This window comes from Bufo gargarizans, chromosome 6, assembly GCF_014858855.1.
Source record: "Bufo gargarizans isolate SCDJY-AF-19 chromosome 6, ASM1485885v1, whole genome shotgun sequence".
Lineage (NCBI taxonomy): Eukaryota > Metazoa > Chordata > Amphibia > Anura > Bufonidae > Bufo > Bufo gargarizans.
Window position 1 is genome coordinate 45,755,741 of NC_058085.1, and position 25,411 is coordinate 45,781,151.

A 25,411-nucleotide genomic window follows, 5' to 3' on the forward strand; every position below is an offset into this window, starting at 1 on the left:
AGGGCAGATTCGCATTGGCGTTACAGAATTCCGTTATAGGTTCTGTTATAACAGAGTTATTACGGAATATATTAAAATTTTAGGACGGAAAGAAAAACAGAAACCTTTAAGAGGCATTGTCATGTATAATGGAACCGTCATTTGGCACCATAGACATTAGGCTACATTCACACGACCGCAGTGTTTTGTGGATCCGAAAAACACGAATACATGCCCGTGTGCTTTTCGCACATGGCCGCCGCTACCCTAGAAAATGCCTATACTTGTCCGCAGTTGCAGACAAGAATAGGACATGCTCTATCTTTTTTGCAGGGGCCACGGAAGGGAACCATGCCGTGTGCTGTACGCATCTTTTGCGGCCGCATTGAAATGAATGGGTCCACATACGGTCATGTGAATGTAGCCTTAGGACGGAGCAAAACAGAATGCCTCTTGAAGGCTTCCGTTTTGCTTTCCGCCCTAAAATTCTGTTATATTCCATTATAACTCGGAACGGAATTCTGTATTGCCAATGTGAACCCGCCCTTATTTAGGCACCACCCTAAACACGGTATATCCTGGCATTATTTTGGCGTCCTGGATAAGACCACCCCACAGGGACCAGTTACTTCTAAGGCTACTTTAACACTCGCGTTTTGGGCGGATCCATCATGGATTTGCAAAAAACAGATCCGTTACAATAATACAACCGCATGCATCCGTCATGAACGGATCCGTTTGTATTATCTGTAACATAGCCAAGTTGGATCCGTCATGAACTACACTGAAAGTTTTCTATTGTGCCAGATTGTGTCAGAGAAAACGTTTTGGCTCAGTTACGTCACGCTGCGAGCAGTGTTTTGGTGTCCGCCTCCAGAGCGCAAGGGAGACGGAACGGAGGCAAACTGATGCGTTCTGAGCGGATCCTTTTCCATTCAGAATGCATTAGGGCAAAACTGATCCGTTTTGCACCTCTTGTGAGAGCCCTGAACGGATCCCACAAACAGAAAGCCGAAACGCCAGTGTGGAAGTAGCCTAAGGCAGCCTCTACGTTTGGTCCACATGTCCATTGACAGATTCCAAATCTGTCTCATTGTTCCTGTAGGTCGTCTTTGGAATAATTAAGTCTTCAGGTCAGATTTTCTTGTAGATCCAGATCACTCTGCCTCCATCTTTTTCCTTGTCTTCGACAAGTAAAAAGGAAATCCGTAGTCACTTCGACAAACAAGTTTTACAAAGCGGGGCGGTCTCAAACAAATATTTGCACTCATTCCTATTCATGCCTACCTGGATTCTAAAAACACCTTTGTTGACTTCCTTGAGTTGCAAGGTAGTCAGAAGCCGCGCTGTTCTCCTCTACGGACTGTACAAGAAGAGGACAGGTAAATTCTGGAGGCTGGTGAACACTTGGGTGAACATCTTGGGTGAGACAGAAGACATCTGTATCTCTATGGCCTAGAGGAGGAACATCCTGTACACAAGCTCGTCATGACCTAGGACCTAGTGGTCATCCTCTGGACTATAAGGTGGGTGATTCTACAGAAGAGCTGAATGGGCAGAGTCCATCTCACAGAGAATTGTCTAGACTGGATACACTGTAACAAGCGGCGAGGTGTATCGGGTTCTGTACAGGTTGCAGGTGAGAAGGTTCCATTTCATGGACTGCAAGCAGAGATCTTGAAAGTGGTGATGAATTGAAATACAGAGCTTATTAGAAAGTTGCAGAGCTTTTCATTACACAATGATCATGTTCTTCAGCCTTAATACGTAGCAGGGTCTGCCAACCGTTATGAGCCTTATGTGGTGGGCTCCCTCTACAATCACTGATCTCCTATAGTTATGTCAATAAATATTAAAGGGGTTCTCTAGGATTTTGATACTGATGGCCTACCCTCGAGATTAAATTCATTGGTAAATGAATGGTGAACATCAACCTTCTCTGTTTTAGAAGAAGAGAGAAGATTAAAGGGGTTTTCTGGGATTTTGATATTGATGGCCCATCCTCAGGATAGGTTATCAATATGAGATTGGTGGGATTCCAACTCCCGGCATCCCCCGCCGAGCAGCTGTTTGACTCATCAATATCAGACTGGCGGAGTCCGACTCCTAGCCCCTCCGGTGATCAGCTATATGAAGAGTCCACGGTGCTCCGTGATCTCTTGGGCCTCTTCCTTGGCCATGTGACATCACCTTCATCGTTCACGTGGAGGATGTCGGGAGTCGGACTCTGACCGATCTCATATCGATAACCTATCCTGAGGATAGGTCATCAATTTCAGATTGGCACGGGTCTGACTCCTGGCACCCCTGGTGATCAGCTATATGAAGAGTCCACGGTGCTCTTCTGCTCTTCGGCCTCTTCCCAGGCCAGTGACGTCATATTCATCAGTCACGTGGCCTCAAGTGAATGGGGCTGGGCTGCGATACCCAGCACAGCCACTATCCAATGGGCGGCCCTGTGCTTTTTTAGCCGCCAGGAGGCCGCAGCGCTCACCAAGGCTCAATTGAGCACCACAGCTTCCTCAAACACCTGATCAGTGGGGGATGCCGGGAGTTTGACTTCCAGCGATCTCATATTGATAACCTTTCCTGCGGATAGTCGATCAATATCAAAATCCCAGAAAGCCCCTTTAATCTTCTCTCTTCTCCTATGACGGAGACGGTCGATGGTCACCATACATCTACCAATGGGTTCTGGTCAGTGGAAGAAATTCATTCACTGAAATCGGAGGTATACCAAGCTACAGTAGAGACCACCTAGAGTCGGACCACCCACCAATCTAGCCTAGTGGATAGGAGATGCTGATGGCTGGAGTACCCCTTTACGTCTATACTGGAGAAATCTTCTTGCAGTGGTGAATGCTCTGTACACATGAGCTAATGTGATTACGAGTTTTCCTTGGGGGGGGGGGGATCTATTTATTCAGAGCCCCTTTTAATCTCTGACGCCCCCCCTTTCTGGAGCTGCATTATGTATAACCTAATCTCACTTGTACCTCTTGAATACGATCCCCGCTTCATCTTTCTGCCAGCTGATGGAATCGCTTTTCTTCAGATGTTGCAGCCGCTCGAGTTGGACACAGGAAAAGTTCGGGCAGATAATTTTTCGCCTCTCGCCCCTTTGATATTTCCATTGCATTGGATGAGGTCCAACCCGGATGGCGTGGGTGCAGCCTGATAATATTTAGGTTATAACGCGGTATCACTACTGTACATAAAAGGGTGCGCAGATAGTCGGCAGCTCCCTGTGATAACTTGCCTACCCTGGGAACTGCCACCGCAGGTTTAAGACTCGGGAAACATTTTGTGCTGCTTAAATTATAACTTTTATTTTTTTATATATTTTTTTGTGACAGCACTGGCACAGAGACAGATGCAAGTTTTCAGTAGCAGGCTGAGAAGTAGCCAAAGTACACAGAAACATTGGCTCTGGCTAGGGGCGACTAATGGCAATTTCGCACGAGGATCGGGCAATTATTAAGATTAAGTGTTCCTTATTTCTCCTTGTTAGGCCAAATGCACACGGCCATTTTTCACGGCCGAGCGGTCCGTGGAACCACGGGCTGGATTCCTGCTGTGAGCAGGAGCGCACGGCGTCATTGGTTGCTATGACCTGCTGCCGCCGCAATACAGTAGTAGACAGTAGTACACTGGTATGATCTATACCAGTGTATTACTGTATTGCGGTGGCAGCAGGAAGCGCACGGCGTCATAGCAACCAATGACGCCGTGTGCTCCTGCTCTCAGCAGGAATCCAGCCCGTGGTTCCACGGACCGCTCACGGCCGTAAAGAACGGCCGTGTGCATTCGGCCTTTGGGTACTTTCACACTAGCGTTTTTCTTTTCCGGCATAGAATTCCATCATAAGGGCTCAATACCGGAAAAGAACTGATCAGTTTTATACTAATGCATTCTGAATAGAGAGCAATCCGTTCAGGATGCATTAGGATGTCTTCAGTTCAGTCTTTTTGACTTTTCAGGACGGAGATAATACCGCAGCATGCTAAGGTTTGATCTCTGGCCAAAAAAACTGAACACTTGCCTGAATGCCGGAAAATTGCCGCATTGGTGGATTCGTTATTCCAGGAAAACTGATACAGTATTGCAATGCATTTTTCTGACTGATCAGGCATTTTTCAGACTGATCAGAATCCTAATAAGGCCTCTTTCACACGACCGTATGGCTTTTTCAGTGTTTTGCAGTCTGTTTTTCACTGATCCATTGTTCCATTTTTTGTTTGCGTTGTGTTTCCGTTTCTGTTCCGTTTTTCCGTATGGCATATACAGTATACAGCAATTACGTAGAAAAAATTGGGCTGAGCATAACATTTTCAATAGATGGTTCCGCAAAAATGGAACGGATACGGAAGACATACGGATGCATTTCCGTATGTGTTAATTTTTTTTTTTTGCGGACCTATTGACTTGAATGGAGCCACGGAACGTGATTTGCGGGCAATAATAGGACATGTTTTATCTTTCAATGGAACGGAAAAACTGAAATACAGAAACGGAATGCATACGGAGTACATTCCTTTTGTTTTTGCAGAACCACTTAAATGAAAAAACAGCCTGTAAACTGAAAAAAGAAATGGTCGTGTGAAAGAGGCCTAAGGGCGCGTTCACACGACCGTGTGAAGCCTTTGCCCGTATTGCGGACCGCATTTTCGGATCCGCAATACACGGGTCCCGTTCCGTTGTTATTCCGCATCATGGATGCGGACCCATTCTTTTCAATGGGTCCACAAATCCGGAGATGCGGAATGGAACAGTACGGAAGCACTACGGAGTGCTTTCTGAGGTTCTGTTTCGTGCTTCCGCACCGCAAAAAGATAGAGCAAGCTCTATCTTTTTGCGGAGCGGAGGGATCGCAGACCCATTCAAGTGAATGGGGCCGCGATCCCTATGGGGCTGCCACATGACAGGTGCCCGTGCTTAGCGGACCACTATTTGCGGTCCACAGCACGGGCACGGGCTTCACGCGGTCGTGTGAACAAGCCCTGAGTCTGAAAAATGACAGATCAGTCTGAAAAAATTACATGCATTTGCAGTTTGCCTGATTAGGCAGGCAGTTCAGGCAACAGAATTGCCTGCCGGAATCAAACAACGCAAGTGTGAAAGTACCACCAATCGTCAGAGGATCACATCTTCATGCGGCATATAAAATTCCCCGTCACTGCTCTGTGGAAACGGATCTGCTGTGGGTATATAAAGAATCTGTATGGGGATGAATGATAGCAGTAGTGATCATTCGTTCCCCTACGGAGGGGATGATTGCTCCACCATTGGTTTGTTCCCAATAACTGCCCATATAAAAGGGATGATGACCGTTTCTACGATTGTTTGCTCCCGATCATTGCCCTGCTTAAAGAGCTTCAATCAGCAGCCTGTGTTAGGGCTTTTTCACATCTGCGTTATTGTCTTCCGGCATAGAGTTCCGTCGTGGGGGCTCTATGCCGGAAGAATACTGATCAGGATTATCCTAATGCATTCTGAATGGACAGTCCGTCCTTCAGGATGCATCAGGATGTCTTCCGTTCCGGAACGGAACGTTTTTTGGCCGCAGCAAATAGCGCAGCATGCTGCGCTTTTTGCTCCGGCCAAAAATCCGGAACACTTGCCGCAAGGCCGGATCCGGAATGAATGCCCATTGAAAGGCATTGATCCGGATCCGGCCTAAAGCTAAACGTCGTTTCGGCGCATTGCCGGATGCGACGTTTAGCTTTTTCTCAATGGTTACCATGGCTGCCGGGACGCTAAAGTCCTGGCAGCCATGGTAAAGTGTAGTGGGGAGCGGGGAGCAGCATACTTACCATCCGTGCGGCTCCCGGGGCGCTCCAGAGTGACGTCAGGGCGCCCCAAGCGCATGGATCACATGATCCATGCGCATGGGGCGCTCTGACGTCATTCTGGAGCGCCCCGGGAGCCGCACGGACGGTAAGTATGCTGCTCCCCGCTCCCCGCTCCTACTATGGCAACCAGGACTTTAATAGCATCCTGGCTGCCATAGTAACACTGAAAGCATTTTGAAGACGGATCCATCTTCAAATGCTTTCAGTACACTTGCGTTTTTCCGGATCCGGCGTGTAATTCCGGCAAGTGGAGTACACGCCGGATCCGGACAACGCAAGTGTGAAAGAGTCCTAAAAGGGGCGGTAAACACTTGTACGGATGCTCATTCCGGATCATTGCGCTAAACGGGTTATCCCATAAGTAATATAAAAATTTTTAAGCAGAAATCATCGAGGACATGACAGCCTCTTTCTAAAACAGCTAGAACCAGCCCCGTACTTCACATGGATCCAGAAATGTCTTTATTCATTGCTGCAATGGCTCTGCTAGATTTATTTCAAGCTGGCAGCTCAGCGGGCATGCACTTTCTCAGGGGCTTGTCCTTTCTGCTGCAGCTGGTGGCAGCTGAAAGATGGAACTGAGCATATACATCAATAAATATATAAGTGAGTATAATAAATCGAATTTAGTGAGCTGGACAGAGAATTTAGAAAAAGGGCAAACAGCAGGTGGCGCTATACTACGTTTTTAGATACATGCAATTACAAAATTGTGGGAGAGAAGGGATGCAAATGAGCTCTTAACAAGCTCTGCCTCTAATGCCACCAGATGTAAGGCAGCTATCCTATAAGTCAATGTTCAGCTCCTTAACTAAGCATTGAGACATGACTTGGATATTAAATAAGCCAGCAACTCATCTGCAGACAGTTGTTTCGGGGTGATTGCCCCTCATCAGTGCAGAGCAGAGATTACTGGCTTAACTGGAGCATGTATCGCCTATAAGTCTCCTTAAGGTGCTCTCTCCCTAAGGAGAGTTAGTTGCCCCCTGACCTGGACAAAGGCCTCTCACCCAGTTAAGCCAGTACTCTCTGCTCTGCACTGATGAGGGGCAATCACCCCGAAACAGCTGTCTACAGATGGGGCGCTGGCTTATTTAATAGCCAAGTCATGTCTCATGGCTTATTTTAAGAGCTGAACACTGACTTATAGGATAGCTGCCTTACATCTGGTGACATTAGAGGCAGAGCTTGTTATGAGCTCATTTGCATCCCTTCTAGTGATGGGAAGTTCGGATCTTTCAGCTGAATCGGTTCATTTGAATCAGCTCATTCAAATGAACCGATTCATGAATCGGATCTTCGGTTCACTTCATGAGCCGGCAGAGGCAAGTGAACTGAAGATCAATGCGCATGCTCAGCTCATCGAATCTTCGGTTCACTTGCTGAGTCGGCTCTCAAGTGAACCGAAGGTCAGGAGGCTCCTGGCAAACACAGCTCTGCTGCAGTGAGCAGACTGTGATGTAGTGCTTATAGTTGTTGCAGGGACTCAGATAATTGTCTGAGAGTTTTAGTTAATAGAATCATGTCACCGGGTCCCTACCAGACTTCCTGCTCTGCTACATGCTAGATTAATGCCCCCCCCTTCCCCCCGGACGGACAGACTTACAGGGAGCCGCAGAGCAGGGACTCGGTGACTCACAGTTCTTTTAACTCAAAAGAATCAAATGAGTCTCTGACTCATTCGATTCTTTTAACTAATAGACTCAGACGATTCTCTGAGTCCCTGCGACTCCCACTGTGCTGGGAGTCAGTGCTGCGGCCTCTGATTGGTTGGAGGGCGGGGAGGGGGCGGGGCTAGCGTCCACTGGCTGCCTCTGATTGGTTGGAGGGCGGGGCTATTACACTGCTACTGCTGCCTCTATGCAGATCTGACTGAGCCGTTTCATATCGGATCGGCTCAGTCAGAGGAACCGACTCTTCCGGATCAGTGAACTGAATCGGTTCAAAAGAACGATTCGTTCATGATCCGGACATCACTAATCCCTTCCCTCCCAGAATTCCGTGTATGGCCTATAAGTCTCCTCATGCTGATTAAGGCGCTCTCTCCCTAAGGAGATTACAAAATTGTAAAATGTAAAATATGTTTTGTGGTTCAACCCCTTTAAAGAGCATTTGTCAGCAGGCATACTGCTCGTCAGGGTTGATCCTGATGAGTAAAACAATACCGTATTTATGTGCCTCTGTTGCACCATTGTGATATCTAAATGAGGTTTTCGGTGCACTGAGGGGCGAGCCCAATCCCCTCTGCTCCACCTACAGCCACTCCCCTTGTCCCTGTGATTGACAGGTCCTGTAATCTCACTCCTGTGTCCTGGTCTACACTATTGCCTCATGCGCAGTGCCTCTGATTTTCCAGCACTGTGCATGCGCTGATGACATGATCCTCCACCCGAACGAAGCCTAGCATCTCTTCTTCCTCACTATATGGCGATATTCTTTAGATACTGTATCACAGTAGTAATATACCAAATAATAAACTCTACTAAATCAGACAAGTCAAGCTTGTCATGATAATCGCTTTGCTGTTGGTAACTTTGACCGTTTGTCTCTTTGTCTAAGTTTTACAAGGTTTCCAAATGACTTTACGACCAGGTTATTGTGGCATGTGACACATGTGTCACCCATAAACAACATTTATCACTTATACAGTATTTACTGGTATAGACAATAAGGGGGTCATTTACTATGCTGAAATATGCGTACATTAGGTGTATTTCAGGAGCAGATAGCAGCGCAACCATTAAAATGCCGGGGCAGTGGTTAAAATAGCGGCGCAACGGTTAAAACGTCAGTCTTCAAAAAAATGTGCCCCTAAATGTATTTTCTCCGACTGCAAGGACCCCCGCCTATCATGAGAATGGGGGTCCCTGAGGCTACTGTATGAATCGAGTGATGCAGGATTGTCCATTCAACATGTATCAGTCCCACAGAAGTGAATAGCGCAGCGGTCACGTGTGTGTACTACCGCGCCTTTTGCTCATTGGACGTAGGGGCCCCTATTCTTGCTGTGGTCATAGTAGTTGGACCCTCCAGTGGTCGGTCCTACATTTCTCACCTATCCTGTGGATACTGATGCTGTGTAGGCCAACTTTTTTGAGGTGTCCCTATATGTAAGAGCAAAGTTGGTCAAATCTGCTGATTTCCGTGGGACTGGCTGACAACCTTGTGGCCTCCCCACTCTTCACTGGTGAAAGAAGGATCAGGCATGCTGAATTTCGATGCTGAATCCTTTTTGTTTCCTCTAGGGAGATAATCTGCCGCAGGAGGTGTCTGGAAGCTACTCTCTCCCCCATTGATAACACATGCATGCTCGGTCGAGCCAAGTATGCATGTGCATGGAGGGATCTGGGGGAATCGCTGCTGATGTTGTAAAAGCCTCCTTTAGCTATTGAATCCGAAACATGAAATTAAAGTAGTGGTTTTAATAAAGAAACGGCAGCGGAGGTTAGGTTCACTATCGTGAAAAACAATACAAATGACACATGAGGAAACACAAAGAATATTACTCAAGATTCAGACAAAAATCTGATCCGTCTTGCTCTGCCAGGTCGTCAGGACTTGTATTCATACTTTTTTCTAGGCATAGCTTCTGGCAAAACTATTGTGACAACTAGCATGATCCTCCATAAAGCTGGAAGTTGTCCCCTAGCTTTGCCAGAAATCTGCCTAGTTAGGGCTCATGCACACGAGCATGTGCTAGCCGGGCCCTACCGTAGGACCGCCGTATCTGGATGCAGGATCCATTTTTGCGGCACTCAGGCACAAACAGAAACCGTGCTTCCGTTTTGCATCGACCTTCCAGATTGCAGACTCATTCAGGTGAATGGGTCCACATCCGTGAAGCGGTGCCCGTATATTGCGGATAGGGATGAGTGAAACAAAGTCGATTTGCCTAAAATTTTGTTTCAATACTGTACCGAGCGAGCGCTCCGTACAGTATTAGAATGTATTGGCTGCAATGAGCCAAAGTTACCACTTGGAACCGAACACGAGTTCGGGAAATAGTTTTTTACAGTAGAAATCTATTTATGAAGTTATTACGCAAAGTAATTACTTCGAATTATCGGAGCCAATGCATTCTAATACTGTACGGAGCGCTCGCCCTCAGTACAGTATTGAAACAAAGTTTTATGCGAATCGACTTCGGATGTTTCACTGTGAATATAGTGCTTGTGGTGGTAATACTCAAAATTCACCAGACAGCCCCACGTATTCACAACACCTTAATAAAATCAATCACTGCAGAGTATAGTACTCCCAAAATTGTGTAGGGGAATGCGGTTAACACTCATATGCAGTGATGTATGCCAGTGAAGAGTGAGACCGGTGAGTGTCCATATGCTGGTAAAGCCCTGTGCCCCCCCAAAGTGTGCGCTCAAAGTGTTTCTGTGTGGCTATCACGCCACATTTCATCAGGAGCACTGCTATTTTTAGGAAAGAAGAGGAAAAATCCCTATGGCATGCACGCCATTTGCCTAGTGCAGCAAGCAAATGTGGTGGCTCCCGGTGTAATGGGTGATGGAGTGAAAAAATGTATGGCTTCTTAAACATGGAGAGGCTAAAACTGGAAAAATTGTTGGTTATCGGGTTAAAGTTTTTCAAAATCTTTTGGGCAGATTTACAAGTCAAAATGCACCAGAATTCTACTACTGTGAGTGTTTTTTTAGACAATTTTTGCTCCTGGATCGAAGAGGAAGTGTGACTTGCAGGTGCAGACTGGCCATAGACCCTACAGGGGGGCCACCCCAGCCCTCTTTATTGCCGCCAGACGGGAACATAGCAGTCAGATGCACTTAGCATTATTGCGGGCCGCTTCAGGTGCCTTTCTTAATTCAACTGTATTGCCGTCCAATCAGTTGAATACTTTAGCTGGTATCAGTTCTGCTCAAGTAGTATTCTGAGCTGCACTGTGGTATCTGGTTCTGCTGGGGCAGTATTCTGTGCTGCACTGTGGTATTTGGTTCTGCTGGGGCAGTATTCTGTGCTGCACTGTGGTATCTGGTTCTGCTAAAGCAGTATTCTGTGCTGCACTGTGGTATTTGGTTCTGCTGGGGCAGCATTCTGTGCTGCACTGTGGTATCTGGTTCTGCTGGGGCAGTATTCTGTGCTGCACTGTGGTATCTGGTTCTGCTAAAGCAGTATTCTGTGCTGCACTGTGGTATTTGGTTCTGCTGGGGCGGTATTCTGTGCTGCACTGTGGTATTTGGTTCTGCTGGGGCAGTATTCTGTGCTGCACTGTGGTATCTGGTTCCTCTGGGGCAGTATTCTGTGCTGCACTGTGGTATCTGGTTCTGCTGGGGCAGCATTCTGTGCTGCACTGTGGTATCTGGTTCTGCTGGGGCAGCATTCTGTGCTGCACTGTGGTATCTGGTTCTGCTGATGCAGTATTCTGTGCCGCACTGTGGTATTTGGTTCTGCTGGGGCTGTATTCTGTGCTGCACTGTGGTATCTGGTTCTACTGGGGCAGTATTCTGTGCTGCACTGTGGTATCTGCTTCTGCTGGGGCGGTATTCTGTGCTGCACTGTGGTATTTGGTTCTGCTGGGGCGGTATTCTGTGCTGCACTGTGGTATCTGGTTCTGCTGGGGCAGTATTCTGTGCTGCACTGTGGTATCTGGTTCTGCTGGGGCAGTATTCTGTGCTGCACTGTGGGATCTGGTTCTGCTGGGGCAGTATTCTGTGCTGCACTGTGGTATCTGGTTCTGCTGGGGCGGTATTCTGTGCTGCACTGTGGTATCTGGTTCTGGTGAGGCAGTATTCTGTGCTGCACTGTGGTATTTGGTTCTGGTGAGGCAGTATTCTGTGCTGCACTGTGGTATTTGGTTCTGGTGAGGCAGTATTCTGTGCTGCACTGTGGTATTTGGTTCTGCTGGGGCAGTATTCTGTGCTGCACTGTGGTATCTGGTTCTGGTGAGGCAGTATTCTGTACTGCACTGTGGTATCTGGTTCTGCTGGGGCAGTATTCTGTGCTGCACTGTGGTATCTGGTTCTGCTGGGGAAGTATTCTGTGCTGCACTGTGGTATCTGGTTCTGCTGGGGCAGTATTCTGTGCTGCACTGTGGTATCTGGTTCTGCTGGGGCAGTATTCTGTGCTGCACTGTGGTATCTGGTTCTGCTGGGGCAGTATTCTGTGCTGCACTGTGGTATCTGGTTCTGCTGGGGCAGTATTCTGTGCTGCACTGTGGGATCTGGTTCTGCTGAGGCAGTATTCTGTGCTATACTGTGGTATCTGGTTCTGCTGGGGCAGTATTCTGTGCTGCACTGTGGTATCTGGTTCTGCTGAGGCAGTATTCTGTACTACACTGTGGTATCTGGTTCTGCTGGGGCAGTATTCTGTGCTGCACTGTGGTATCTGGTTCTGCTGAGGCAGTATTCTGTGCTACACTGTGGTATCTGGTTCTGCTGGGGCAGTATTCTGTGCTGCACTGTGGTATTGTTGGCCCCACCTACTTATCTTGCCTACTTGTGTTGCCTTCTGTTAGTATGGGCCCACCTACAACATGAGGCCACTTTTAGTTTTTTTCCAGGATATAGAGTGATCCTGGAAAAAAACTAAAAGTGGCCTCATTTTGTAGGTGGGCCCAGTCCGCCCCTGGTGACTTGGCAGGAAAGGGGGCATAACTTTGCAGAATGGGGTGTGCCTTAACGACTTTAACCCCGCTAGCTAAAACCCCCTTAATGACCAGGCCACTTTTTACACTTCTGCACTACACTACTTTCACCGTTTATTGCTCGGTCATGCAACTTACCACCCAAATGAATTTTACCTCCTTTTCTTCTCACTAATAGAGCTTTCATTTGGTGGTATTTAATTGCTGCTGACATTTTTACTTTTTTTGTTATTAATCAAAATTTAACGATTTTTTTGCAAAAAAATGACATTTTTCACTTTCAGCTGTAAAATTTTGCAAAAGAAATACTACATCCATATATAAATTTTTCGCTAAATTTATTGTTCTACATGTCTTTGATAAAAAAAAAAATGTTTGGGCAAAAAAAAATGGTTTGGGTAAAAGTTATAGCGTTTACAAACTATGGTACAAAAATGTGAATTTCCGCTTTTTGAAGCAGCTCTGACTTTCTGAGCACCTGTCATGTTTCCTGAGGTTCTACAATGCCCAGACAGTAGAAAACCCCCACAAATGACCCCATTTCGGAAAGTAGACACCCTAAGGTATTCGCTGATGGGCATAGTGAGTTCATAGAACTTTTTATTTTTTGTCACAAGTTAGCGGAAAATGATGATTTTTTCTTTTTTTTCTTACAAAGTCTCATATTCCACTAACTTGCGACAAAAAATAGAAAATTCTAGGAACTCGCCATGCCCCTCACGGAATACCTTGGGGTGTCTTCTTTCCAAAATGGGGTCACTTGTGGGGTAGTTATACTGCCCTGGCAATTTAGGGGCCCAAATGTGTGAGAAGTACTTTGCAATCAAAATGTGTAAAAAATTGGCCTGCGAAATGCGAAAGGTGCACTTTGGAATATGTGGCCCTTTGCCCACCTTGGCTGCAAAAAAGTGTCACACATCTGGTATCGCCGTACTCAGGAGAAGTTGGGGAATGTGTTTTGGGGTGTAATTTTACATATACCCATGCTGGGTGAGAGAAATATCTTGGCAAAAGACAACTTTTCCAATTTTTTTATACAAAGTTGGCATTTGACCAAGATATTTATCTCACCCAGCATGGGTATATGTAAAATGACACCCCAAAACACATTCCCCAACTTCTCCTAAGTACGGCGATACCAGATGTGTGACACTTTTTTGCAGCCTAGATGCGCAAAGGGGCCCAAATTCCTTTAAGGGGGACATTTTTAGACATTTGTATCCCAGACTTCTTCTCACGCTTTCGGGCCCCTAAAATGCCAGGGCAGTATAACTACCCCACAAGTGACCCCATTTTGGAAAGAAGACACCCCAAGGTATTCCTTGAGGGGCATGGCGAGTTATTGGAATTTTTAATTTTTTTGTCACAAGTTAGTGGAATATGAGACTTTGTTAGAAAAAAAAAATCAAAAAAAAGAAAATCATCATTTTCCGCTAATTTGTGACAAAAGATAAATAATTCTAGGAACTCGCCATGCCCCTCACGGAATACCTTGGGGTGTCTTCTTTCCAAAATGGGGTCACTTGTGGGGTAGTTATACTGCCCTGGCATTCTAGGGGCCCTAATGTGTGCAAAGTAGTTTGAAATCAAAATGTGTAAAAAAATGACCTGTGAAATCCTAAAGGTGCTCTTTGGAATGTGTGCCCCTTTACCCACCTAGGCGGCAAAAAAGTGTCACACATGTGGTATCGCCGTACTCAGGAGAAGTTGGGGAATGTATTTTGGGGTGTCATTTTACATATACCCATGCTGGGTGAGAGAAATATCTTGGCAAAAGACAACTTTTCCCATTTTTTTATACAAAGTTGACATTTGACCAAGATATTTATCTCACCTAGCATGGGTATATGTATAATGACACCCCAAAACACATTCCCCAACTTCTCCTAAGTACGGCGATACCACATGTGTGACACTTTTTTGCAGCCTAGATGCGCAAAGCGGCCCAAATTCCTTTTAGGAGGGCATTTTTAGACATTTGGATCCCAGACTTCTTCTCACGCTTTTGGGCCCCTAAAATGCCAGGGCAGTATAAATACCCCACATGTGACCCCATTTTGGAAAGAAGACACCCCAAGGTATTCCGTGAGGGGCATGGCGAGTTCCTAGAATTTTATTTTTTTTGGCACAAGTTAGCGGAAATGGATTTTTTTGGTATTTTCTCACAAAGTCTCCCTTTCCGCTAACTTGGGACAAAAATTTCAATCTTTCATGGACTCAATATGCCCATCACGGAATACCTTGGGGTGTCTTCTTTCCGAAATGGGGTCACATGTGGGGTATTTATACTGCCCTGGCATTTTAGGGGCCCTAAAGCTTGAGAAGAAGTCTGGAATATAAATGTCTAAAAAATGTTACGCATTTGGATTCCGTGAGGGGTATGGTGAGTTCATGTGAGATTTTATTTTTTGACACAAGTTAGTGGAATATGAGACTTAGTAAGAAAAAATAAAAAAATAAAATAAAACAATTTCCGCTAACTTGGGCCAAAAAAATGTCTGAATGGATCCTTACAGGGGGGGGGTGATCAATGACAGGGGGGTGATCAATGACAGGGGGGTGATCACCCATATAGACTCCCTGATCACCCCCCTGTCATTGATCACCCCTCTGTAAGGCTCCATTCAGACGTCCGTATGATTTTTTTACGGATCCACGGATACATGGATCGGATCCGCAAAACACATGCGGACCTCTGAATGGAGCCTTACAGGGGGGTGATCAATGACAAGGGGGTGATCACGCATATAGACTTCCTGATCACTTCCCTGTCATTGATCACCCCCCCTGTCATTGATCACCCCCCTGTAAGGCTCCATTCAGACGTCCGTATGATTTTTACGGATCCACTGATACATGGATCGGATCCGCAAAACACATGCGGACCTCTGAATGGAGCCTTACAATGGAGCCTTACAATGACAGAGGGGTGATCACCCATAAAGACTCCCTGATCACCCCCCTGTAGGGCTCCATTCAGACGTCCGTATGATTTTTACGGATCCACTGATACATGGATCGGATCCGCAAAACACATGCGGACCTCTGAATGGAGCCTTACAGGGGGGTGATCAATGACAGAGGGGTGATCACCCATATAGACTCCCTGATCACCCCCCTGTAAGGCTCCATTCAGACGTCCAAATGATTTTTACGGATCCACTGATACATGGATCGTATCCGCAAAACACATGCGGACGTCTGAATGGAGCCTTACAGGGGGGTGATCAATGACAGGGGGGTGATCAATGACAGGGAAGTGATCAGGAAGTCTATATGCGTGATCACCCCCTTGTCATTTAACAACCCCCATGTAAGGCTCCATTCAGATGTCCGCATGTGTTTTGCGGATCCGATCCATGTATCAGTGGATCTGTAAAAATCATACGGACGTCTGAATGGAGCCTTACAGGGGGGTGATCAATGACAGGGGGGTGATCAATGACAGGGAAGTGATCAGGAAGTCTATATGCGTGATCACCCCCTTGTCATTGATCACCCCCCTGTAAGGCTCCATTCAGACGTCCGCATGTGTTTTGCGGATCCGATCCATGTATCAGTGGATCCGTAAAAATCATACGGACGTCTGAATGGAGCCTTACAGAAGGGTGATCAATGACGGAGGTGATCAGGGAGTCTATATGGGTGATCACCCCTCTGTCATTGATCACCCCCCTGTAAGGCTCCATTCAGAGGCCCGCATGTGTTTTGCGGATCCGATCCATGTATCAGTGAATCCGTAAAAATCATACGGACGTCTGAATGGAGCCTTACAGGGGGGTGATCAATGACGGAGGTGATCAGGGAGTCTGTATGGGTGATCACCCCTCTGTCATTGATCACCCCCCTGTAAGGCTCCATTCAGACGTCCGCATGTGTTTTGCGGATCCGATCCATGTATCAGTGGATCCGTAAAAATCATACAGACCTCTGAATGGAGCCTTACAGGGGGGTGATCAATGACAGGGGGATGATCAGGGAGTCTATATGGGGTGATCAGGGGTTCATAAAGGGTTAATAAGTGACAGTGGGGGGTGTAGTGTAGTGTAGTGTTTTGTGGTACTTTACTGACCTACCTGTGTCCTCTGGTGGTCGATCCAAACAAAAGGGACCACCAGAGGACCAGGTAGCAGGTATATTAGACGCTGTTATCAAAACAGCGTCTAATATACCTGTTAGGGGTTAAAAAAAATCACATCTCCAGCCTGCCAGCGAGCGATCGCCGCTGGCAGGCTGGAGATCCACTCGCTTACCTTCCGTTCCTGTGAGCGCGCGCGCCTGTGTGCGCGCGTTCACAGGAAATCTCGCCTCTCGCGAGATGACGCACGGATGCGTCCAGGAGGAATAGATCAACCACCTTCCGGACGCATCCGTGCGTTAGGCGGTCCGGAGGTGGTTAAAAACAGCAGAGTGTGCTAAACTTTTGACCCAACCAATAGATGCCGTAAAGTTAAGCAACATTGTCCGGCATTTATACTGACTGAAGATTAGACAGGATTAGTAAATCTTCCCCTTTGTGTAGGGTGCACATAACGGGTCCCCATCTGACCGTAAGGCCTCATGCACACGGTCGTTGTTTTGGTCCACATCCGAGCCGCATTTTTTGCAGCTCGGATGCAGACCCATTCACTTCAATGGGGCCTCAAAAGATGCGGACAGCACTCCGTGTGCTGTCCGCATCCGTTGCTTTGTTCCATCGTCCGCAAAATAAATATAACCTGTCCTATTCCTGTCCGTTTTGCAGACAAGAATAGGCATTTCTACAATGGGCAAATTGCGGAAGGCATACGGGCGGCTTCTGTTTTTTTTCGGATCCGCAATTTGTGGACCGCAAAAAACGGAACGGTCGTGTGCATATAATCCTAATCCAGAGTATTGTGCTGCAGGTTTCCTTGCGGAAATGTACAAAGGTCATGAGATAGGAGACGCTCCTATGTGCAGAAGTTCACGCTGCCGCCCTGCCAGGGTAATCCTAGCCGTCCTCACACGCCGCCGTATCGCTGCCCGTGATCACTGCTGCAGGCTGCAGCGCTGGCCTGCTGGAGCCAGAGAAAGGCGCTCTGGGGTTTGCGGTTTTATGGAGGTAAGTCCTTATCGGACTCTTTATCTCTTGTCTTAAATTGAGAAAACACAAAACAATTGACTCTTCAAGTGGATGTGTCAGTGTCGTCTGTAAACACACAGGCGGCAGTGCTCGGCTTCAGATATCACTGCACACTGCGGAACCTCCTCCAACCAGTCTGATCCTTTATGCTACATTGAAAGTCATTAAAGTGGTTGTCTCACTTCACCAAATAGCATTTATCATGTAGAGAAAGTTAATACAAGGCACTTACTAATGTATTGTGATTGTCCGTATTGCTTCCTTTGCTGGCTGGAATAATTTATCTATGAAAAATTGGCTTTTAGGGGTTTAAATGAAAAACATTGACTCACCACATCCACTTGCACGCACAGGGACAGTCGCTTCTCACTTGATGTAGTAGGACCTGCATTTCCGGCGTGATGACCTAAACACACTAGGAGCGCATGCTGACGTCTTCACGTTGGGAGTGCATGGTGACGTCATCATACTGGGAGTGCATGGTGACGTCATCATACTTGGAGTGCATGGTGACGTCATCATACTGGGAGCGCATGGTGACGTCTTCACGCTGGGAGAGCATAGTGACGTCATCATACTGGGAGTGCATAGTGATGTCATCACACTGGAGTGCAGGTCTTTCTGCATCAAGTGAGGAGCGACTGTCCCTGTGCGTGAGGTGAGTCATTAGTTTTTTTACCACAAGCAGAATTAGGGGAGCTAACGGGGGCATAATTAGTACTAGGGGCGACTAATACGAGCATTAGTTATACTGGGGGCCACAAGTGGATGCATTAATAATCCTGTGGGGCACTAATAGGGTCATTATTCACACTGGGGGTCACTATGGGGGGTTTTATTCATACTGGGGGACACTATGTGGACCATTATTCACACTGGGGGCACTATGGGGGTCATTATTCATACTGGGGGCTCTATGGGGGCCATTATTCATACTGGGGGGCTCTATGGGGGCCATTATTCATACTGGGGGGCTCTATGGGGGCCATTATTCATAAGGGGGGGGAATTATGGGACCATTATTCACACTAGGGGCACTGGGGTGGTCATTATTCATACTGGGCGGCTCTATTGGGGCCATTATTCATACTGGGGGCTCTATGGGGGCCATTATTCATACTGGGGGGCTCTATGAGGGACATTATTCATACTGGGGCATTATGGGAGCCATGTGATGTCTAGGGGGCATTATGTGTACTGTGAGGGCACTGCGAGGTTTAAGATGTTTAAAAAAAGTCAATGCAACTCATCCGTTTTTAATGGCCATTTACGGACGCAATATGGATGCAATAAGGCCATTAAAAACAGGCAGTGCGCCCATGTGAATGTAGCCTTACTGAGATATATATATATAATGCATACATTTGAGAACTGCTGATAAATCAGATCCTAGGGTATAAGGAAAAAAGTCCCCAAAGATTAACTTTGTGTTCCAGTTGGACATTGCATTTCACCGGTCATTGCAGCTTGTGTCCAGCAGGGGTCACTGTTAAGGCTTCTCTGCATGAAATGTCCAGCAGCCTGTCTTACCAGGGGCAAGCAGCATCTTGCAGTTTTAAATGGCTAGTCTTTAAAGGGGTTGTCTGATCGACACAGTCAGACGTCTCCACCTCCAAGACAATCAGAAATGATCACAGGGAGTAGTCACAGGCCAGTACTAAACGAATGGTCGTCCATGTACTGCATGGATCTGCCATATCATGTGCTGTTGTTATACTCTCTTTATTCTGGTGCATAAATGGGGGGCCGCGTCTAGGTAGCAAAAACTTTTTTATTGTACTGCCGGTGTATGACGCTCAGCTCTGCAGTTATACACCACTGAATATTACATCATTTTATGGTATTTTTAATACATTGGATTCAGCGAATTATTTTAGGGCGGCATTCCCTGTCACGGGCAGCACCCGTGGTCCGTGCTTCCTCTTCCTTTTGTAATTATGTAATTAGAGGGAAGCCTCGGAATGATCCTGATTAAAGGGCGTGCAGCGACTAGTAAGACTAGAGGTGCGCTTGAGTCAAATGTCTGTCACCTCGCTGTGTTTTTATAGAAATCCTGGATGTAATATGTCGTCTCAGGATTTTCCTGTTTGGTTGCACCATAAGTATTTCTGGTACGGCTGCGCTGTGAAGAATGTCAGTGACTGCGCAGAGGGATCGGTGCTGCCGCCTGTCACCTTTCTGTATAATCTACAATATAAGGGGTCTGGTTGGAAGAAAACATGGCAGCTTCCCCAGTGCCTCCACCAGGGGTGGACCGGCCATAGACCCCACAGGGAAATTCTCCAGTGGGCAGATTCCTAGGGGGCCGCCCAAGCCCCCCTCATGGCCACCAGCCGGGTGCATAACGATCTGACGCTCTCAGCATTAATTAATGTAGGAGCATCAGATGCCTATACATTTGGATAGCGGCCGCAGAGTCCCTCCTGAATTCAACTGTATCGCCAGGATTGTGACACAACTTATACTGTGCTGCGCGGCGGTATTCTGTGCTGTATTGTGGTATCCGGTTCTGCTGGGGCAGTATTCTGTGCTGTACTGTGGGATCTGGTTCTGCTGGGGCAGTATTCTGTGCTGTACTGCGGTATCTGGTTCTGCTGGGGCAGTATTCTGTGCTGTACTGCGGGATCTGGTTCTGCTGGGGCAGTATTCTGTGCTGTACTGTGGTATCTGGTTCTGCTGGGGCAGTATTCTGTGCTGTACTGTGGGATCTGGTTCTGTTGGTGCAGTATTCTGTGCTGTACTGTGGGATCTAGTTCTGCTGGTGCAGTATTCTGTGCTGTACTGTGGGATCTGGTTCTGCTAGGGCTGTATTCTGTGCTGCACTGTGGTATCTGGTTCTGCTGGGGCAGTATTCTGTGCTGTACTGTGGTATTTGGCTCTGCTGGGGCAGTATTCTGTGCTGTACTGTGGTATCTGGTTCTGCTGGGGCAGTATTCTGTGCTGTACTGTGTTATCTGGTTCTGCTGGGGCGGTATTCTGTGCTGCACTGTGGTATCTGGTACTGCTGGGGCGGTATTCTGTGCTGTACTGTGGTATCTGGTTCTGCTGGTGCAGTATTCTGTGCTGCACTGTGGTATCTGGTTCTGCTGGGGCAGTATTCTGTGCTGTACTGTGGTATCTGGTTCTGCTGGGGCAGTATTCTGTGTTGTACTGTGGGATCTGGTTCTGCTGGGGCAGTATTCTGTGCTGTACTGTGGGATCTGGTTCTGCTGGGGCAGTATTCTGTGCTGTACTGTGGGATCTGGTTCTGCTGGGGCAGTATTCTGTGCTGTACTGTGGGATCTGGTTCTGCTGGGGCAGTATTCTGTGCTGTACTGTGGGATCTGGTTCTGCTGGGGCAGTATTCTGTGTTGTACTGTGGGATCTGGTTCTGCTGGGGCAGTATTCTGTGCTGCACTGTGGTATCTGGTTCTGCTGGGGCAGTATTCTGTGTTGTACTGTGGGATCTGGTTCTGCTGGGGCAGTATTCTGTGCTGTACTGTGGGATCTGGTTCTGCTGGGTAAGTATTCTGTGCTGTACTGTGGGATCTGGTTCTGCTGGGGCAGTATTGTGTGCTGCACTGTGGTATCTGGTTCTGCTGGGGCAGTATTCTGTGTTGTACTGTGGGATCTGGTTCTGCTGGGGCAGAATTCTGTGCTGTACTGTGGGATCTGGTTCTGCTGGGGCAGTATTTTGTGCTGTACTGTGGGATCTGGTTCTGCTGGGGAAGTATTCTGTGTTGTACTGTGGGATCTGGTTCTGCTGGGGCAGTATTCTGTGCTGTACTGTGGGATCTGGTTCTGCTGGGGCAGTATTCTGTGCTGTACTGTGGGATCTGGTTCTGCTGGGGCAGTATTCTGTGTTGTACTGTGGGATCTGGTTCTGCTGGGGCAGTATTCTGTGCTGTACTGTGGGATCTGGTTCTGCTGGGTAAGTATTCTGTGCTGTACTGTGGGATCTGGTTCTGCTGGGGCAGTATTGTGTGCTGCACTGTGGTATCTGGTTCTGCTGGGGCAGTATTCTGTGTTGTACTGTGGGATCTGGTTCTGCTGGGGCAGAATTCTGTGCTGTACTGTGGGATCTGGTTCTGCTGGGGCAGTATTCTGTGCTGTACTGTGGGATCTGGTTCTGCTGGGGAAGTATTCTGTGTTGTACTGTGGGATCTGGTTCTGCTGGGGCAGTATTCTGTGCTGTACTGTGGGATCTGGTTCTGCTGGGGCAGTATTCTGAGCTGTACTGTGGGATCTGGTTCTGCTGGGGCAGTATTCAGTGCTGCACTGTGGTATCTAGTTCTGCTGGGGCAGTATTCTGTGCTGCACTGTGGTATTTGGTTCTGCTGGGGAAGTATTCTGAGCTGCACTGTGGTATTTTGTTCTGCAAGGGTGTATTCTGTGCTGCACTGTGGGATCTGGTTCTGCTGGGGCAGTATTCTGTGCTGCACTGTGGTATCTGGTTCTGCTGGGGCAGTATTCTGTGCTGCACTGTGGTATCTGGTTCTGCTGGGGCAGTATTCTGTGCTGTACTGCGGGATCTGGTTCTGCTGGGGCAGTATTCTGTGCTGTACTGTGGTATCTGGTTCTGCTGGGGCAGTATTCTGTGCTGTACTGTGGGATCTGGTTCTGCTGGTGCAGTATTCTGTGCTGTACTGTGGGATCTAGTTCTGCTGGTGCAGTATTCTGTGCTGTACTGTGGGATCTGGTTCTGCTAGGGCTGTATTCTGTGCTGCACTGTGGTATCTGGTTCTGCTGGGGCAGTATTCTGTGCTGTACTGTGGTATTTGGCTCTGCTGGGGCAGTATTCTGTGCTGTACTGTGGTATCTGGTTCTGCTGGGGCAGTATTCTGTGCTGCACTGTGGTATCTGGTTCTGCTGGGGCAGTATTCTGTGCTGCACTGTGGTATCTGGTTCTGCTGGGGCGGTATTCTGTGCTGCACTGTGGTATCTGGTTCTGCTGGTGCAGTATTCTGTGCTGCACTGTGGTATCTGGTTCTGCTGGGGCAGTATTCTGTGCTGTACTGTGGTATCTGGTTCTGCTGGGGCAGTATTCTGTGTTGTACTGTGGGATCTGGTTCTGCTGGGGCAGTATTCTGTGCTGTACTGTGGGATCTGGTTCTGCTGGGGCAGTATTCTGTGCTGCACTGTGGGATCTGGTTCTGCTGGGGCAGTATTCTGTGCTGTACTGTGGGATCTGGTTCTGCTGGGGCAGTATTCTGTGCTGTACTGTGGGATCTGGTTCTGCTGGGGCAGTATTCTGTGTTGTACTGAGGTATCTAGTTCTGCTGGGGCAGTATTCTGTGCTGTACTGTGGTATCTGGTTCTGCTGGGGCAGTATTCTGTGTTGTACTGTGGGATCTGGTTCTGCTGGGGCGGTATTCTGTGCTGCACTGTGGTATCTGGTTCTGCTGGTGCAGTATTCTGTGTTGTACTGTGGGATCTGGTTCTGCTGGGGCAGTATTCTGTGCTGCACTGTGGTATATGGTTCTGCTGGGGCAGTATTCTGTGCTGCACTGTGGTGTCTGGTTCTGCTGGGGCAGTATTCTGTGTTGTACTGTGGGATCTGGTTCTGCTGGGGCAGTATTCTGTGCTGTACTGTGGGATCTGGTTCTGCTGGGGCAGTATTCTGTGCTGCACTGTGGGATCTGGTTCTGCTGGGGCAGTATTCTGTGCTGCACTGTGGTATCTGGTTCTGCTGGGGCAGTATTCTGTGTTGTACTGTGGGATCTGGTTCTGCTGGGGAAGTATTCTGTGCTGTACTGTGGGATCTGGTTCTGCTGGGTAAGTATTCTGTGCTGTACTGTGGGATCTGGTTCTGCTGGGGCAGTATTGTGTGCTGCACTGTGGTATCTGGTTCTGCTGGGGCAGTATTCTGTGTTGTACTGTGGGATCTGGTTCTGCTGGGGCAGAATTCTGTGCTGTACTGTGGGATCTGGTTCTGCTGGGGCAGTATTCTGTGCTGTACTGTGGGATCTGGTTCTGCTGGGGAAGTATTCTGTGTTGTACTGTGGGATCTGGTTCTGCTGGGGCAGTATTCTGTGCTGTACTGTGGGATCTGGTTCTGCTGGGGCAGTATTCTGTGCTGTACTGTGGTATCTGGTTCTGCTGGGGCAGTATTCTGTGTTGTACTGTGGGATCTGGTTCTGCTGGGGCAGTATTCTGTGCTGTACTGTGGGATCTGGTTCTGCTGGGTAAGTATTCTGTGCTGTACTGTGGGATCTGGTTCTGCTGGGGCAGTATTGTGTGCTGCACTGTGGTATCTGGTTCTGCTGGGGCAGTATTCTGTGTTGTACTGTGGGATCTGGTTCTGCTGGGGCAGAATTCTGTGCTGTACTGTGGGATCTGGTTCTGCTGGGGCAGTATTCTGTGCTGTACTGTGGGATCTGGTTCTGCTGGGGAAGTATTCTGTGTTGTACTGTGGGATCTGGTTCTGCTGGGGCAGTATTCTATGCTGTACTGTGGGATCTGGTTCTGCTGGAGCAGTATTCTGAGCTGTACTGTGGGATCTGGTTCTGCTGGGGCAGTATTCTGTGCTGCACTGTGGTATCTAGTTCTGCTGGGGCAGTATTCTGTGCTGCACTGTGGTATTTGGTTCTGCTGGGGAAGTATTCTGAGCTGCACTGTGGTATTTTGTTCTGCAAGGGTGTATTCTGTGCTGCACTGTGGGATCTGGTTCTGCTGGGGCAGTATTCTGTGCTGCACTGTGGTATCTGGTTCTGCTGGGGCAGTATTCTGTGCTGCACTGTGGTATCTGGTTCTGCTGGGGCAGTATTCTGTGCTGTACTGCGGGATCTGGTTCTGCTGGGGCAGTATTCTGTGCTGTACTGTGGTATCTGGTTCTGCTGGGGCAGTATTCTGTGCTGTACTGTGGGATCTGGTTCTGCTGGTGCAGTATTCTGTGCTGTACTGTGGGATCTAGTTCTGCTGGGGCAGTATTCTGTGCTGTACTGTGGGATCTGGTTCTGCTGGTGCAGTATTCTGTGCTGTACTGTGGTATCTGGTTCTGCTGGGGCAGTATTCTGTGCTGTACTGTGGTATTTGGCTCTGCTGGGGCAGTATTCTGTGCTGTACTGTGGTATCTGGTTCTGCTGGGGCAGTATTCTGTGCTGTACTGTGGTATCTGGTTCTGCTGGGGCAGTATTCTGTGCTGCACTGTGGTATCTGGTTCTGCTGGGGCGGTATTCTGTGCTGTACTGTGGTATCTGGTTCTGCTGGTGCAGTATTCTGTGCTGCACTGTGGTATCTGGTTCTGCTGGGGCGGTATTCTGTGCTGTACTGTGGTATCTGGTTCTGCTGGGGCAGTATTCTGTGCTGCACTGTGGTATCTGGTTCTGCTGGGGCAGTATTCTGTGCTGTACTGTGGTATCTGGTTCTGCTGGGGCAGTATTCTGTGTTGTACTGTGGGATCTGGTTCTGCTGGGGCAGTATTCTGTGCTGTACTGTGGGATCTGGTTCTGCTGGGGCAGTATTCTGTGCTGTACTGTGGGATCTGGTTCTGCTGGGGCAGTATTCTGTGCTGTACTGTGGGATCTGGTTCTGCTGGGGCAGTATTCTGTGCTGTACTGTGGGATCTGGTTCTGCTGGGGAAGTATTCTGTGTTGTACTGAGGTATCTGGTTCTGCTGGGGCAGTATTCTGTGCTGTACTGTGGTATCTGGTTCTGCTGGGGCAGTATTCTGTGTTGTACTGTGGGATCTGGTTCTGCTGGGGCAGTATTCTGTGCTGCACTGTGGTATTTGGTTCTGCTGGGGCAGTATTCTGTGCTGCACTGTGGTGTCTGGTTCTGCTGGGGCAGTATTCTGTGTTGTACTGTGGGATCTGGTTCTGCTGGGGCAGTATTCTGTGCTGTACTGTGGGATCTGGTTCTGCTGGGGCAGTATTCTGTGCTGCACTG

At 48.0% G+C, this 25,411-nt stretch overlaps 1 protein-coding gene across 3 annotated transcripts in view; it reads left to right on the forward strand.

Moving 5' to 3' along the window:
- Positions 1-25,411, forward strand: part of KCNJ16 (potassium inwardly rectifying channel subfamily J member 16) — a 63,171-nt gene that overhangs the window by 3,031 nt on the left and 34,729 nt on the right. The window contains exon 1 of one of the 3 annotated variants that reach the window (XM_044299027.1): positions 1,335-1,505. The exons of 1 other annotated variant lie outside the window; for it this stretch is intronic. The gene's annotated coding sequence lies outside the window, so the exon portion shown is untranslated. Of the gene's footprint in view, positions 1-1,334; positions 1,506-17,504; positions 17,525-25,411 lie in introns of those variants that run through there. One more of the 3 variants, XM_044299028.1, reaches the window with a different exon arrangement.